Consider the following 6,000-nt stretch of genomic DNA (forward strand, 5'->3'; position numbering starts at 1 on the left):
CAAGAAAATTGTTTTTAAAAAGTAAGTATGTTAAAAGCGAGTCTAGTTCACAACTGGGTTCTGTGGGAAAACTGTTACCTTCAACGATGCCCTGACTTTTTGTGTGGCACAGGTCAGGGGCTGTAAGCCCAGGCAGAAGCATTTTCTTTTACCCTTTGCAAAGCAATGCATCTAACAGGCTGAAGGAGGGTGTTGAGACAAAAGTGAGATAGGTCCTCTTAAATAAAAGTTAAAAAAAAAAAAAAAAGGAAAACAAGAAGAGCCAAGATCTGAAGAGCCCTACATATTCATTAGCTGGCAGTGTATTTTCAGGCACTCATCTAGAGTTACATATATATTTTTTAATAAAAGAGAAATGATCAGGTTAGAAATCAGTTTATGCAGTTACACAGAGCTGCAGAGAAAAGCTGTACTTTTCACTGTCTTCCTTGTCTATCATCAGAAAGAAAAGGAATGTAAGGCAGAAGTTTCCACTCCGCAGGTAGGGGATGGGGATCCAAGATTATTACTCCAAGAATAAAGTCCTGGAGATGATGAAAGACCTAGGATTTTGTTTGCACACAACACAGAATTGAGAATTTTTGCTGACGGTGGTCCAAAATTTGTAAGGCAACTCTTGCAAGGATTGAGTAGTAATGTAATCTTTTAATACATTCAGCTGGTGACAGAACAGAAATGCAGGTCACAGTAAACTGATTACTCAAAGGAATAACCAGAGTGATAGGAGCAGAGGCTCCTGCCTGTATGCACAGATGACATACATTATTACTGAAGTCCATCCAGCAGTTATCACACTCCAATAAACAAGATTATTATTATTTTTTTTTTCTATTGAGATATTGCACAAGTATATTGAAGAATTTCCAGGGCCTTACTTTGTGGACTTCTTGGCAATGTGCTGTTGACAATATTACTATTCCTCTCAAGGAAAAAAACAGGCCAAGCCTCTGACAAGTGTTTGTCCTCCAACAAGACTAGGCATAGTGTAAGTCCTTTCAGCAGCCCCAAACTTTGCTATTTCCCGGTGAGTGAACAGAAAAGTGCTGTACACCCCACATACACTTTGTGAAATATTTAAAGCCCCTTATTTTTTTAAGCCAGCTGTGTAAGTTTTGTCTTTGTCCTCCACCCTGCATGTCCGGAGCACATGGTTAAGTATGTAGGACAAGTACTGCTGTGAGTAGAAAATGAGCAAGGAGAAGAGTCTGCATTAATCTTTACCAACTGCAGAATAATAATTATTAAGGAACAAAACCTATAAGATATTCACAGCCTTGAAAATTATCTCCACCTCTATTGCCAGCAGAAAGCATGCTGTAGTCAAGACTGACAAGCAAGGGTGAGAGCAGAATACTCATATATTTCAGTAATTTGCCTGTTCCGGGAAACGGAAAAGACAGACAGAGGAAAGAGACAGCACTATGTCCCATCTGTGCAAACCAAAAATGCTGCGAGTAGGTCAGAACGAGTTGTACAACTGCCCCTGATAATTAAATCTATGGCCTCCATAAAGCTTCTTAATGAGAACGCTTTACTGGCTTGGCCTTATATCACTGGTAACAATTAATTTGCATTTTAGAATGTTTCTATTTATCCACTGCTTGCAATTTTAATATTTGTCTTTACAGAGTGAGGTGCAAAAGTCTGATTTGTTTGCTCAGGATTTACTTCTCTAATTTTGACTACCAGATGGAATAGCAACACTTTAAATGAGAATTTTTGTGATATTTCAAAACGGAGTAAAAATGTTTTCCTCAGCACAATTTAAAATGGCCTTTGAATATGTAGTCCAAAGAACTTTGAAAAACATGTTGACTTTTTGGTGTTCTTGTTTTGAAAAGCTTATCCTTACATCTACTGTAAGGAAAAAAGTTGTATTTATGGACTATTTAGTGTAGAACATGTTGGATTTATGCTCGTGATTCAGTGACCAAATTCCAGCTAGATCCAAAGCAACAACACTTTTGTTTGAGCTGGTGGAGGCACTTCTCTATGGCAAAGTTCAAAAGCTAATCCTTAGGATTTTAGTTTCTTTAAAACAAAACAAGAGAAAAAAAATCAGACTACCAGATGCGGATGTTTGCTCAGACATTTGTAGAAGTGAGAATGCGTCTGGCTGTTTGGAGCATTATTTCTGCATCATGATGTCTTTTGTGCCATGGAACCTGCTGTGAAACCTGCTCTCAGTGTAACAGCTCATATGGAAAGATCAAGGGTGCATCGCTTTGCTGGCATGGCTGCAGGATAAACAGTTCTTAACCAGACTATCACACACTGCTAGAGTTTCTGAACAAGAAGTTATGAAGTTAAAGACACTGGGTTTTGCCCTCATTTAAAAATAAAATACTGCCTGGAAGAACTGAGTTTGAGGACGAGAGAGAAGGGGTTTGAAATCCGCATCTGAACCTGGAAGAAATTTCTGCTGTTAGCCCTTGCTCTCACACCGGTTTAAAAAACTGCACTAGCTAAACCACAGAGTATTTCTGAAAGAACAATCCAGTCAGGATAAAATCTGGGTTAGGGTTTCATGGAAGCCATTTCTGGACTGCATTTTGTACTGACTTTAAGGGTCAGTTTCACAGGTGGAAAGACCAAGGTAGAGAAGGTATTGTTACTTGCTGCAGAATGCAGTGATAAAGAACAGAATAGAAAACACTAAATCTGCTATGGATTGACTTGTTAACGTCTTCTAAATAATTCCTGTTAACCTCCACAGCACTTTACTGGTCCTATGCCAGCAGACGCTCTCGCACATAAATATTTCCCATGAATTCTGAGACGGGCAGAGTAAAGTTCTGAAACCTGAAATATGTTCAAGATGTTATTTCTTTTGTTTGCTTGCATCCTTGCTTGGAAATGCTCAATACTTCTCTAAGCCCATGTTTTCAGACACATTTCCCCCACATTTTGCACAAAGTTCTACCATTACTCAGCCTCCACTTTAGAAAGACGACAAGAAGATAAAGGCTTCAGACATCCCCGAGAACACAACCAGACCTGCCTTCCCTGCTACCCAAGGTCTTGTGAAGTAGGCACTTGACTGTGAGTTATTTGGAAGACACATCTTTCAATGATAAGGTTGGGTGATAAATGTCCAAAGCCAGCATGGGACACTGCAGAGGAAGTGCCATAAATTTACCGCTGAATCAGCTCGAAGGAGGAGAGCTGGGGCTAAAGAATCACAGCTGTCATTTGGCTGTGGGAAACAGTTCAGGGATCATTAGTATTGGTCATTCCCATGAACTCAAGGTTCGCAGTGGGGAATGCCGGGAGGTGACACCGCAATCTGTGCAGATCTTGAATCCCAAAGATGAAAGATTGCCTGTTGTTAATAAACAGGTTACATTCCGTGTTCAAAACCAAATGTATTTTCCAGTTCTTAGTTTGTCTTTCCTTAATTTGCAAATACTGAAAACTAAAAAGGTAACTGATAAAGGGGAGTGTGGGGGGAGGGCAAGTTGTTAGAGTTTTCACATTTGATTCAGTTTAGTACAATGTCATTTTTTGTAAAACAGTTCCTGGTAGTTGGAAAATGCTGTAGCACAGTCAGGCTTTTAAAATTTTATATTACATGTCGAGATAAGTTAGACATTTTTGATCAAATGGCTTTAAAAGAAATCTCTTTTCCCAGTACTTCCCCTCACCCTTGCCTCCCAAATGATACTGTAGAGAGAAAGTTGGAGAAACACAAATATTAATTGGACTTCCTGGACTTCCTGGATTTCAATAAGGCCTTTGACACTGTCCCCCAAAAGATCCTCTTAGAGAGACTCTTGATATATGAACTGGATGAGCAGACAGTAAAATGGATCAAAAATTGGCTGAATAGCCAGACCTAGAGGGTCAGTGGTGCAAGGCCTGGTGGGAGGCCAGTAACAAGTGGAGTACCCCAGGAGCTGATACTGGGTCTGGTCCTGTTTAACACCTTCATTAACGATCTGGACAATGGGTAGATTGCACCCTCGATAAATTTGCAGATGACAGAGAACTGAGGCTGTGGCTGACCCACCAGAGGGCCGCGCTGCCATCCAGGTGGGCTCAGCAGGCCGGAGAGGCGGGCTGGCAGGAGCAAAGTGTCTCCAGCAGGCTGAGGAAGCTGATCCTCCTCCTCCGCTCAGCACCGGTGAGGCTGCACCTGGAGCAACGTGTCCAGCTCTGGGCTGCCCAGTACAAGGCAGACCCAAACATACTGGGAAGACTCCAACAGACAGCAAGTTGATCAAGGGATGGGAGGAAAGGCTGAGAGAGCTGGGACTGCTCGGCCTGGAGAAGGGGAGGCTCAGGGGGATCTCATCAGCATCCATAAATACCTGAAGGGAGGGTGCAAAGAGGACAGAGACAGGCTCTTGGGCCAGGACAGGAGTCCCAGTGCCAGGACAGGAGGCAGTGGGCACAAACTGGAGCACAGGAAGCTCCCTTTGACCACCAGGAAGCACTTTTGTGCTGTGCAGGTGTTGGACAGTTTCACAGGCTGCCCAGACAGGTTATGGGGTCTTCTCCTTGGGTATCTTCAAAAGACTTCTGGACACGGGCCAGGGCACCCTGCTCTGGGTGGCCCTGCTGGAGCTCCAGAGGTCCCTTCCAGCCTCAACCATTCTGTGATACTGTGATTCTGTAACTGCCTAGAACATGGCAAAACAGTTCATAACATATGTCAGACTCATATTGTTTTTAGCTCTAAGTGACTGATATCATTGGTATTTTGACTGCATACTTTTGAAAGCAGCACAAAAGAAATATATATATATATACTTTACCCTCCTGCAGTGGTTGATTTTGATGATGTTCTTTCCAAGCTTGATTGTAACTGTACCTCAAAAATTGGCAGGGCTGCTGTTAGCTGGGGCAAATCCATCAGGCACAAGGGCTGAGGTGTTGCTATAGGGTGTGCAGTGTTTGTGGGGCAGAGTTAATTGTGCAGTACCAGGGAGCTGCATGGGTCTAACTGCGACACGGAGGTAAACCCTTTGGATGCTTCATTTTTGTTGTCACCACAGCAGAAGGAGAGACTGTGGGAAAGCAGTTTTCCAGGGGAAGAAAAATGAAAAATCTCGGTCGTCTTGTCAGTACAGGTGATGGACTGCTGTTACTACTATCTTATATCTAAAAAGCAGATAGAAAAGAGGAGAGAAGGACTGTATAAAGGACAAAGCTGGGAATCATTCAGTAACACCAGAGCAGATGATCCTACTGCGTCTACAATTCAAATGCATCAGGGCTTTTCCTGTAATGGTTTCCTTTTCATGTGACATATGTTTTTTTTTTTGTTTTTTTTTTGTTTTTTTTTTTTATGCTACAGAAAAGTAGAAACCATGTCCAGAGTAATATTCATTTCAAAAAGCTGGGGTAAATCATGGGTGAAGGCCAGCATCTCAGGCCCCAAATCTACAATCACATTGTTTCTTGAGTATCATGAGGTGGATGTGCTTTTTAATTTTGGAAGGAGGCTCTGAGGCACTGTCAGCCAAGATTTTCAAGCCTATTTGTACTCTTAAAAACATCTGAGAACCAGGATCTGGATGACCTCCCACTTTCAAAAGTAGCCGTGGCACTTTGCATTGGAAAGTCTGTTTGAAAGTAAACAGCACATGAGTTTCTGGGTGTTACAACCACTTCTCATCTCACATGTAACTTTCTGACTTTCCTGAATGAAATTAGAAAAGGGCCTTTGGCAAAAACTGCTGACTCAAAAGCATTGAAGATGCAGTGTTGCTGGTGTAGCTTCCTTATTTTAATGAAAACTTGTGCTTAAAAACACATTCCATGGTACCTCTGGAGTTTCATGTGAATGTTATAATTAATCCTTAACCATAGAAACAATGGAATGAATATGTCTCCCTCACCTCCTCCCTTTTTATTTTTTCATTCATAACTTATTGACCAGACCAATGTTTGAGCTGATTTTGCTTTTGCTTCATAGTCTCTTCACAGTTTAATGACTATGTTTCAGTTTAGTCTGAGGATGGAACAGTGCCAGCTCAGCAATGGATGTTTGGACCC

This window comes from Anser anser, assembly GCF_964211835.1.
Source record: "Anser anser genome assembly, chromosome: Z".
Lineage (NCBI taxonomy): Eukaryota > Metazoa > Chordata > Aves > Anseriformes > Anatidae > Anser > Anser anser.